The sequence below is a fragment of the Gadus macrocephalus genome, chromosome 8 (assembly GCF_031168955.1).
Source record: "Gadus macrocephalus chromosome 8, ASM3116895v1".
NCBI classification, from domain to species: Eukaryota; Metazoa; Chordata; class Actinopteri; order Gadiformes; family Gadidae; genus Gadus; species Gadus macrocephalus.
The window spans coordinates 3,632,412-3,644,426 of NC_082389.1; the positions used below are offsets into that span (position 1 = coordinate 3,632,412).

The 12,015-nt window shown below is 44.9% G+C and overlaps 2 protein-coding genes, 1 long non-coding RNA gene and 1 pseudogene across 5 annotated transcripts in view; 2 read left to right on the top strand and 2 right to left on the bottom strand.

Annotated features, from left to right (window-relative positions):
• The window catches only part of slc39a6 (solute carrier family 39 member 6), a 583,352-nt gene that overhangs the window by 181,740 nt on the left and 389,597 nt on the right, over positions 1–12,015 (top strand). The gene's annotated exons all lie outside the window — the stretch shown is intronic.
• Positions 1–12,015, bottom strand: part of LOC132462545 (uncharacterized) — a 570,484-nt gene that overhangs the window by 159,647 nt on the left and 398,822 nt on the right. The gene's annotated exons all lie outside the window — the stretch shown is intronic.
• LOC132462476 (cyclin-I-like) lies at positions 3,611–5,345 on the top strand (annotated as a pseudogene).
• On the bottom strand, positions 8,974–10,011 carry LOC132462527 (uncharacterized). Its single transcript, XR_009526873.1, has 2 exons — positions 9,918–10,011; positions 8,974–9,864 (listed from the first exon to the last, which is right to left on the bottom strand). It is a non-coding gene; the product is annotated as an uncharacterized LOC132462527 (long non-coding RNA).

The window sequence follows — 12,015 nt, forward strand, 5'->3', positions numbered from 1 at the left end:
AGTGCCATTCTGTGTCCTTGTCCAGGAGCCTGCGGAGTGGCTCACAGACCTCTGAGAGCTTTGGCAGGAATTTTGCAAGGTATGTCACGAAGTCGATGAAGCGTTGGACAGCTTTTGCATCCGTAGGGGTCGGCATCTCCAGCACAGCCCGCGTTTTCTCTGGGTCAATCTTCAGTCCTTCTGAAGACAGAATGTGTCCATGGAAGTGGACTGCTTGAAGTTTGAACTGAAGCTTGCGCTCGCTCAGTCTTAGCTTCACAGCTCTGCATCGCTCCATGAGGGCACGTAGGTTGGTGTCATGATCCCGTTCCGCGTCCACCTCTGTGTCGCCACACCCGACCACCAGGATGTCATCAGCTATTGGTTCAATGCCAGCCAGGCCTGCTAGCAGTTCGTGTTGTTTGCGTTGGTAGATCTCCGGTGCTACAGAGACACCGAATGGGAGTTTGAGCCACCTCATGCGACCCCACGGTGTCCAGAAGGTCGTCAGGCGGCTGCTTTCATCATCAAGCTTGCACTGTAGAAAAGCATCGCGAGCATCCACCAGTGTGAAAATGCGAGCCTTGGGTAGCTTGTACAACACATCTTCCAGTGTTGGCATGTGATAGTGAGACCTCAGCAATGCTCGGTTAAGGGGTTTGGGGTCAATGCACAGTCGTATTTTTTCTGGTTTTGCGACAGTCACCATATTACTAATCCATGCTGTGGGCTCGCTCACTGGTGTGATGTTGCCTGCTCTGATGTGCCTATCTAATTCTTCCTTGACTTTCTCCCTCAACGCTACCGGAACATTTCGAGGTGCACATTGTACAGGAGGTATATTTGGGTCCAGCTCAAAGTGTATCTCACCTGGGACTGACTCGATTGGGCCATTGAAGATGTCAGTGTAGTTGCTTAGCAGCTGCTCTTTAGTGAGGGGCGTGCACTGATCTGCCTCTATCTTATGCAGCTCCTCTGGAATTGTGAATGTCATTAGGCCTAGGCGCTCGCATGTGGCCCCAGAGAGGAGAGGCTCCTGCTGAGTTTCCACTACCTCAAAGACCAGGTCATGCTTTTCCCCTCTAATGACACATTCTGTGTGGAATCTCCCCTGTGACAGCATAGTTTCCCCAGAATATAGTTTTAGCTTAGTTGTGCTCTGTTTTAGCGCTGTCCTAGGTGACAACTTCTCTTTGATCTTTCTGCTCATCACGTTGCAAGTGGCACCTGTATCTAGCTGGCATGCTTGCTTTTTTTTGTTCAAACGCAGGTGCACAAACCATTTGAGCCCTTTAGATTTTATATTGCTGATGCATTCTGTGGCCAGGAACATGTCATCTGTATCTGTGTCCCCTTGCTCAACATCTTCAAGCGCATTTACTTTTTTTGTCTTGCTACTAACCTGACATACTTTTGAAAAGTGGTTTGAGATGCCACACGCTCGGCATGCCTTACCGTAGGCTGGGCACTGCTCTCTGCCCCGCTTGTGGCTGTTTCCACAGTATTTGCAAGCCTGCTGTATATCTCTTCCTCTCCTGTCTTGAGGTCCACGTCTCTCGTATTGCCTGGCTGCGGAGTTTACACTGTCCGTTTGCAATTGTGGGCTCTCCAAGGTTTTCATGCGTGTATCGGTTAGCTCTGCCAGGCGACATATACCGACTGCCGTTGCCAACATCAGATCACGTTCACGCAGCAAGCGCCTCCTGGTGTTTTCGCTTGCGACACCAAGCACGAGCTTGTCCCGAATCATCTCGTCCTTTAGCCCACGGTACTCACACGATGCAGCTCTCTCCCGTAGTCTCGTTATGAAACTGTCAATTGGCTCATCAGTCTCCTGCTTGCAGCATCCAAACTTATATCTCTCATAAATCACATTTTTTTCAGGCTTAAAATGTTCTCCGAGAGCATCTAGGATGGCGGTTGGGTCTTTCTTTTGGTCGTCATCCAAAATCACATTGTGCATATAGATATGACGGCACTCGCTACCCATTAGCCGTCTTAGCGCGGCTGCCTGCACTTCTTCTGCCTTTTCATTAAGGCCCGTAGCTAACACAAAGTCCTCGAATTCCGCACGGAAAACTTCCCAGTTCTTCGCCAGATCCCCGGACATCTGCATGCCCTCTGGTGCCGGAATCATATTGCTCGAGTTCGCCATATTATTCTAGTTAACTTTGTCAACTATCCCACTTCTGACGCCATGTTTCGGTTCAAGCTTTTAATGAATGAGTTCACATCAAACGCGCACTGCCTTATGGGCTTCAGCATAACGTAACATAACACTAGAACGTAACGTAACGTAACACACTCAACATCCATAACAGAGTTCACCGTTCAAAGCGGGATGTTTATTGCGGGGAAGAAGCCGCGGCGGCAGACGTGATCGTAATTTCCGGTTAGTGCACCACAGAGTATGGGACTCTCTAAATCGATGCCACTTCGCCCGGGACGTCCTACGTCACTCGCTATGGGTGTGCATGTGTGCGCGTAGCCGTTTGTCTCAGGGATCTGTGCACGAACTCCCTTGCACTGCAGGATTACGAGCGTCAGTGTCGTTCGCGATGGAGGGTGGGTGACATTCCTACAGTCTGTGATGAGTCCAAAATGAAAGAAAAAACCTTGCATCACTAGGGAATCAAACCCCCAATCATCAGTCTTTAAACGTTGGTCGTTGGTAACTGTAAACAAAGAGATCGCATTTTGTTTAACTGCTAACTAACAAACGGTTTTATGAGTTCACTGAACAAAGATTATGGAAATAAAAGACCACATTTCCATCAGAAAAATCATCAGAACCGTTATTACCAACCCATAAACACTAAAAGCCAAAACCTTTCTCACATGCACACCCATCGCGAGTGACGGCTACACGCACACATGCACACCCATAGCGAGTGACGTAGGACGTAAAGTCCCGCCCCGGGCGAAGTGGAGTCGATTTAGAGTATTCGATTTGGACACTGACATCTGAAAATTTGCGCACTTCGTGAGTGGGTATAGTGTAGGCCTACTACGTTTAAGTGTATAGATGGAAGTATGTATATCGGAACACGGCACATGTATACAATAAGGGGTCAATTTTCCTTATAGAAGATGGATAATGGATGTCGTGGATAAAACCACGGTCGAATACTTTAATAAATGACGAGAATGTCGAGAACGACTAGGGTTGAATGATCAAGGCTTTATTGTCACCTCAGAGAGTATCAAAATCACCTGTGCTGCGTTCTAATATCCATACTTCCACAAGTACACTTAAACGTATATCCACACTCAATAAGTGCGCTAATTTTCAGATATCAGTGTTGTCCCAAATCGAATACTCTGTGGTGCACTAACCGGAAATTAAGATCACTTCTCTGCCGCCACGGCTCCTCCCCTGCAATAAACATCCCGTTTCGAACGGTGAACTCTTTACGCCTAGCAGCTATGAAAAGCATTAAAAGCTATAAAAATTACAAAATTACTCTTTTAATGCAGGCTATGTTGAAAATGCGCCGACTTAGGCACAGCCTGTCTCCGTCCTCTTCCGCTACGTAGCTGCCGTTGAGTACGAAAAGTGTACATCAATCAAGCCCCCGGGAACAGTGCATACTACTGCAATCCAGTCCCCCATTCCCCCATAAAGAGAAACATGGAGGTCAAAACGGAAGAGTAGCAGAAAAACGGGAACATAATTGGGCTTCGCCTCGCTTCGCTTCGCCGGGGAGGTAGCTGTATCTGCTGGGGAGGTTGGCTCGACCAGGATAGGTAGAGAAATTTACCGAACCCTGGGAGCGCCAGAGGCTGTGTTCTCTTCTGGAGAACGCAGTCTCTAGGGAAGCCATGATGTGGAAGGCCTACGTGCCAAAGAAGCCCCACCCCCACGGGATACAGACATCTCCCCGGCCCAGAGAGACGAGGCAGTGTGCTGGCTGGCAGAGGTCCAGAGCAGTCTGCAGCTGTACCCAGAGACGCTAGCACTAGCCGTTAGCATCCTGGACCGCTTCCTAGGCCCCATCAAGGCCTGCCCCAAGTACCTACGCTGCATCACCATCGCCTGCTTCTTCCTGGCTGCTAAGACCTGCGAGGAAGATGAGTGTGTGCCCTGCATCAGTGTGCTGGCTGGCTCCAGCGGCTGTGACTGTACGGTCTCTGAGATCCGGCGGATGGAGCGGGTCATCCTGGACCAGTTGCACTGGAACCTCCACACTGCCACGCCACTCCACTTCCTGCAGATCTTCCATGCTCTGCTGGTGTGTGGGGGCTCCATGGTTCTGGTGGGGGGCAGTCGCTCCCAGCACCTCTCCCTCCTCACCCGCCGGCTACACCACTGCCTGGCCGACCACACACTCACATAGGTGCGCGGTTCCATGCAAGCTCTGTCTCTCATCTCCCTGGAGCTGGAATCCTGCTGTTCTGATTGGCTGATACTTACCATAGACCTGCTGAGCAAGGCCCAGGTGGACAGCCGGGAGTTGATCCGGTGCAGAGAGCAGTTGTCCCGTCGTCTTTCCACTCAGAGAGCTTCCCTCCCTCCCAACACGCTGTACATCTACCACCCCCGGCAGGACCCCCCCCGCCGGGCCCTGCCCCCCCGGCCCCTGGCTCCGCTCTGTCCACCGCAACACAAGACCCGGCCTCCAGCGAGGGGGCGGAGACCCCCCACTCCCACTCCAGCCCCACCCCTCCTCTACTACCTGCCCAGCTCCACCGCCCCCATCTGCACACCCTCAGCGTGCGACGCAAGCCCTCTGACGAACGCAAGGTGGAGGTGATGGAGGTGGACGACTTCTTCGATGGAATCAAACGTCTGTACAACGAAGAGTCTGAGCCCCCTGCGGGCGGACGAGGAGGAACAGGAGGAGAGGAGGAGGCTCGGGGGCGGGGTTTATGCAGTGTCCTGGCGCCCAGACAGGAAGGCAGTGTCTCCCCCTGCCCGCCTCTGCAGCCCATCCCCGCCCCCTAGTGGAGGAAGAGAAGACCACCGCAGCCACACACTGTGTTTACTGAAACCCTTGCAGTGCTCAGATGACCTGCCACGCCCTCTAGACCCTAGGGTATCCCCTCTACATCTGAAGCCCCTTCTAGACCCTGTTAGCGCAACCTCATTTATCGCTAGCTAAGGCTCATCGTGGCTAGCTGTGACTAGCTTCAAGAAGCTGTGGTATATGCTAGTTAGCTTTGACCAGCTGTGGCAAGCCACTATCAGTGACTGGTTGCTAGATAGCAGTGAGTGTTTAGCAATTTCTAGTTAATTGAAGCTCGTGGCTGGTGAACAGTGAGGGGCTTGCAGTTAGGGTCTCAGCAAACGGGTGGTGTGTGTTCGGTGGTCCCTAGCGGAGGAGCAACGTTCTGAAGCAGCTTCAGTTCACCTCACAGTCTAAGCACAGAGCCATCTAAAAAGTATATATATATGTGTGGAAAAAAAGGCAGAAAGGTTCCTTTAAAAAAATGTAGAAATGACTTCCCTGAGCATTGTTTGGCGCCTAACACGATATGATTTATGTTACGTTTCTCACTGTAAACTAAGCGGTTTTATTTGTTTTATTTATGCTTTCCTTTCTTTCTCTCCTGCCTCTTTAAATAGTAGTGTCGTTTCCCTTCCCTGTTCAAATGTTACATGCATGTTTAACGGTTTCACCTATTTAAAATGAACTACTGTTTTAACCAATGTAGGAATGTTTGTGTGTCTGAATGATAATGTGTGCATTTATTGCCCAGATAGCAGAGATGGAAATTAACTTTTTTGCCCACCAGCCACTGTGGCAGGTAGATTTAAAAATCTACCAGCCACTCATCTTTTTTACCAGCCACTTTTTATACGCTATATATATTTTTAATATATTTGTACATTTCAAACAATATAATAGTAACAATAGATAAGAAAAGTGTTTTTCATACACATCTTTTTTTCCATCAGAAGTGATTTTTACTGTAGGTTCTACCAAGGAACTGAGTTGAAAACGTTACACTCTTACCGCATATGATAAACAATACACAGGTATCTGCCATGTTAAGTCATGTTTATTTCAAAGGTGTTACGATGACAAGTTTGGGGTTAATTCATCTATACAAAGTATTTTCAATAAAAAACAAATTGACATATTAACAATAAAACAACATGCATGGCTACACCATCATAACATGTTATTTACATGCATACAAATGTGTCCACAGACCTGGTAACTAACGTATGATAGTAAGCATTATTGGCCCTTAACACTAATATTCAGAAAAAACACTGCCTCAAAAGGCTATTGGCTTAAGCAATACAAGTAGAGGCATATACTTGAACTTTATACCCTGAACTTTTAAACGTTGCAAACGTGCAAAAACATAATTATATATTTATGTGGCATTCAGTCCAATGCTGAAAATATATCTGTGGCATTAGGCCAATGCTGTGGTAAAGTGTGTAATGTATGACCAAGTGTTTCTTTCTGTTCAATAGATAGAACTTTATCAATCCCCTGTAGGAGAAATTTGTTAACATTTTTTGTCCCTATAAAACAATAATGGTAAAAAAATAAATACAAAACACGACGGTAACTGAGTAAGTCAAACCGTCCAATCTGAAGGCTCTACTTAACCACTCGCCCTACTCACTTCCACCAATGGAAAGCGAACAGAACTGAGTAGGGGAGGGCGTAGCCTAACTAGTTTGTGAACGACCCAGGGAAACGCAACGCAAATTCAATGTGAACATGTATGAGGCTTTAATAAAATCCTGGACGATTTTGAAATTCCGCAAAACATTTTTTAAAAGTCTCAAAGAGAGGGCATGTCCGGGCAAAAGAGGACGTCTGGTTACCATACGTACGGGAAACACATTTGATTCCTACCTGTAACACTGTTAAATAGCGGCCCAAATTGGTGGGCGCTATCCTGGTAATTTCTCTGCGTGAGAAATACGAAGTGTGGCGTGTGAGCGTGTGCATGGGTTGAATTCATCGGGCAAGCCCCAGGAATCTCCCACTTCCGGCTTCCATGAAAGAGAATTCTGAGAAACCTGAATGCTGACTAAATTCTCAGAATTCTGACACTGCAAATTATTGCACGCTAGTGAACTACTTTAAAAAAAAAAAAAGAATGGACATCGCGACCAGGCGACAAATGACTGGTGAGAACCTTCTTAAATGAAATTTGAATGCTGGATTTAATTATCAGAATTCGGATTTTATCCAAGTATTATGATTTTATATCAGAATGCAGAATTTTATCTCACAATTCAGACCTTATTAGCCTATTCGATTTCCGAATTAAAATTCTTGTGATGAATAATCTACATTTGTACAGTCGATGTGCAGCACTTTAATTCCCGTCAACTTTTTTTTTCTAACACCACCACAACTATGCCCATGTTCCTGACTGCTATATACAAAACCATTTATAGCGCATCTATTTTTCGGCTGGGTAGTGATAGTCGCCCTAAATGCAGCTTTAATGTGGGCTCTGATTCTGAATGAATGCCGCTGCTGAACTGTGTGAATAAATAAAGGGAACTGAAATCTAAAGAAGACACGTGGTTTTGATGTACCGGTGAATTCCAGCTGAAAGTGGAACATTGCTCACAAGAGTAGTTAATAATGTCTGCCCACGTATTATATTGTTGATTAAATTGTTATGCATTTGAAAAAGACGTGTCAGAGAACAATTGCATGCTGGTCACATTTGCGGACAGTCAGCAGCCTCCTGTTCTCGAGGCGATCAATAGTATATATGTTACCAAAAATAACTTTAAAATGGCGGCCAGTATGTTACTGTTCATGACAGCATGTTCAGTCTTTATTGTTTTAACGATGAAAACGTCTTCTGGGTCACATTCAACTTTACATCACCTTAATATTGCTAGTGTATTTGATTGTTTTCATACTTATGGTATAATAATGAATTCTAAAAGATTTAGCCCCTTATCCGCGGGCCTGGTCAGGGTTAACTGAGATGGGAAAACCATGACAGGTAAAAACATCCGCATTCAAAGCCAGTTTCACCCCGCCCAAGTTGGTTTCTGAGAAATGGCCTGACAGGTGGAAGGAAGAACCCACATGTAGATAAGTTGAAAATAGTTTAGGTTAGAATAACCGGTTATTCTTTACGTGTGGCATGTGTTTCAGTTTATGTAACTGCTCTTGTGTATGTGTAGCAGGGTTAATGCTTCCCACTTGCCATTGCCAGCGAGATCCTTGCGCTGGCTGTGGTAGTGGGAGCCTTGGTTGGAGTGCTAGAGCTCCCCCTAGCGGAATGCGGGGGTTGTATTGTACGTTGCTGCCTCCGCTCCACAGTCTATTGTACCCCGGCTGGGAGAGGTAGGTAGTCAGAGCAGTTAAATATGAATCCACACTTTGGCGATGTATTACGGGAGTCTAATTGTACATAATACTGTATTAATACTTGGTTGCTTGTACATATATATATTGTGTTCCTTGGAATCGGTTATTACATTTAAATGGACTTTAGGCTTAGGATCGCTAGCTTGGCTACCATGTGCTTTGGTCGTAGCTACTTAGCTAGCGTGGACTTCGCCAAGAATGTGTAGGCTACTTCAGCTTGTCTTTCTCCCATGTTAGGCTGCCATTGTGAGGGTTCTCAACGCAGGGGCGGATCTAGAAAAATATTCATGGGGTGGCAAGAGGGGGACAGGAGATTTTGAGGGGTGGCACCCTCTGGCAGAAGTATATACAGTATGCCGATTTAATTAAAGCCATATCAATCAATATTTACTTGGAAAGCCCCCACATTTAGATATTTTGACTCAATAACATATTTAATTTATTGTGGGATGAGTAAAGCCTTACATTTAAACATAAAAGGTTTCAGACAAAATGTAATAAATTATTACTGAATAATTACAAAATCAACCTGCCTTACAACAAACACCTGCACTATTACACCAGCAGGGGCATGGGGCTAAAAATATATGCAAAGAGAGCTGCAATATGTACTTTGTCTTTAGTTAACAATAAGTTGGCATTGGTCCATGAGATATTCCTGTCAGATGTCAATCATCAGTCCAACTTGAGTGCAAATATCACTTTATTCACCAATTCCAATAATTTACATACAATGCCACCCTCAAAGTGCGGTGACATAGAATAACTCCCAAAGTAGAGTGTATTACCTGCATGCTTGGAAGAGCCAAATGGGGATTCAGGGGAAGTGCTATCAAAGATTTCCCTCTCTTTCTTTTTTTATATCTTTAATTTCTAAGTATTTAAGACCTTTTGGGTTTACCTTATTATTTTTTTTGCTCTTGATGTGAAGCTTGTTTTATTATTAATTATTGGTGACTTATATTGGTTCATAAAAGTTCAGACAGGTGTGCAACCAAGTAGATTAGAGATGGCCATTTGTAAATAATTTACAGAAGATGACTTGCATTTTGTTGTTCAAGTACCTGTTACTTGGTTCAATGACAATAAAGTTTAATATAATCAAATCGAATGACTGTTGATACAAAAGGAGGCACATGAAGTCAACGGTCAGGAAAACCAGCTGAGTGTAGAAGGGTTTGTGTTTGTTAGCGCGTCTTTAGCGCGGATTGCAATTCTTATTGCAGCCTGCAGGGTTATGCGAGAAACATACGGAGGGACGCGGTCGTTGAGCTCCGCCGCCCCACATTGCATGACACGTTAAACTCAACTAGAATCGTCACCATCAATTTGATATCAACAGAACAAAAATTGTCTGAAAGCCTACAGAAACTATAGATAGTTAATGTGACAATCACATTATTAAAAATAAACTTGGAGCAATGATTTACTGAGGAACTATTTTTTTGGGAGAATGCTTTTGCAGGGAGTTCGCCGCCCCACCTGCCCATACGGCACGCGCCTGCTATGCAGCTATAAGGCATTCCAATCTTAACTTAAGTCTTTAACTATGATGTTTCTGTAATACTCAGCCCTGCTCTTTTCTAATTATTATAATTTCTTTATAGATAGACAGTTGATCAGTATTACCTCAAGAATGTAGTCTCTCTGCCGCGCCGCTTGCTTCGTTCGTTTGGAGGACTCTCGCGCCTTCCTTGTATTCAAAATCATTGCCGGCGGGAGTCTCGGGGAGGGGTGGGGGGGGGGGGGGGGGTTAGGCGGGATGGGGCAATATTTCCTGGTTGCATTCACTTGCAGTTGGACTTTTGAAACTCGCTTTTGTAAATGTCTTGTAAAAAAAAAAAAAAAAAAGAATTTTGCGCTGCCAACTGGGGTGGCAGCTGGGGTGGCAAGGCTTTTTTTTAGGGTGGCAGTTGCCACCCCATGCCACCCCAGTAGATCCGCCCCTGTCTCAACGAGCATTTCCCCATGTTAAATATTCCACCAGGTATGTCACCAAACGCCCATTCAGATATTAATTTGTTTAATGTGATATTTATTTCCATGTAAATGGCTAGTCTATGTATACCCCGGCTGGGAGAGGCTGCCATTGTGAGGGTTCTCAACGAGCATTTCCCCATGTTAAATATTCCACCAGAATAAACGGCTGGCTGCCAATGGTTCCATCGTGGTCTCAATCACAACGCAACGAGAGAGTACGCAACCGCTACATATGCAATAAGTTAAATAGACTTCAACGAAGAAATAAGATGTCTGCTCACCTCTTCTACCTCCACTCTGGCAATCAATGTGTACAGGTTAAATCAGCCGTCACCACACACCCTGAACTCTGCAATAAATCGATTTCAACTTCATCATCACATATCCTGATCCTGGAGGAGCCGAGTTAAAGACACCTAGGTGGCAGGTGGCAACAGACCTGGCTACACAATGAAAATAAGGATGACACACACCCAGCTGATGCAAGATGCTGACCAACAAAGTATTAGATAGATGTCTGTTCTCATATTTTTATTTATCTCTATTTTGACCAACTGTCTAGGATTTTTTAATTGATTGACATCGATGAAGGTATAGATTGTGAGCAAACTAAGCATCAAACTATCGGTCCAATCCCAAAGAGGTGGACGTATAAGGCAAGTACACACACATACCGATGTTTGTGCTATGCAACTCGTTGGCGTTTGTAGCCAACATCGCACTAAGTAAAAGGTTAGAACCATTTTATGTGGAGTCATATAGGATTCTGTCCTGGGAGAAGCACATTATCACCTTAATATTGCTAGTATATTTGATTGTTTTCATACTTGGGGCATAATAATGAATTCCAAAAGATTTAGCCCCTTATCAGCGGGCCTGGTCAGGGTTAACTGAGATGGGAAAACCATGACAGGTAAAAACATCCGCATTCAAAGCCAGTTTCACCCCGCCCAATTTGATTTCTGAGAAATGGCCTGACAGGTAGAAGGAAGAACCCACAGGTAGATAAGTGGAAAATAGTTGAGGTTAGAATAAACGGTTTTCTTCCTTGCAGTCAGTTGAATTACAACATTGTGAATGAAGGTATAATATACAAACTTTTATCTGAAACATTGTATGAGCTTTGAATATCAAAAGGTTTATTAAATCTACTGCATGATGATTTTCATCAAAATTCTCTGTAAATAGCTTATTAGTAAAAAACAACAACGTGATCTTCAACCAAAAGTATTTCACTTATTTGACAAAAGACATGTCATGTCTTCTTCCATTGCACTGCAAATAATTAATCCCGCTTTATACTATACCATTAACTTTAACCCAACTAGTTCAGAAGACCTGTTTCCACAAGATCGTTTCAAGCATTTCATTGTTGACCACATTCTCATTTATGAAATGAGTAAGGGCCCTGGATTGGGCTTCGCGGGTTTGTTTACCGGCGTTGCTATTGTTACCGGTCTTGCGTGTTCCAACGGTTTATTAGTTATAATAATAATAAATCGCTGTCTAATCAATACTTCATTCACTGCCTCTTCCGTGGTTATTACAATATTATGAATAGACTGCTCTGTAAAAAAATAAGTAATAATTATACCAGATACATTTTCGGTCGCACTACCCCGAATTCTAGGCGCATGTGCGCCCAAATTAGGCGCACTCTGGAGCCCTGGGATGGGTAAAGAGTTGGGCCCAATCCCATTTCTAGCCCTTACCCCTTCCCCTTACCCCTTGCCCCTCAATAGAGGGG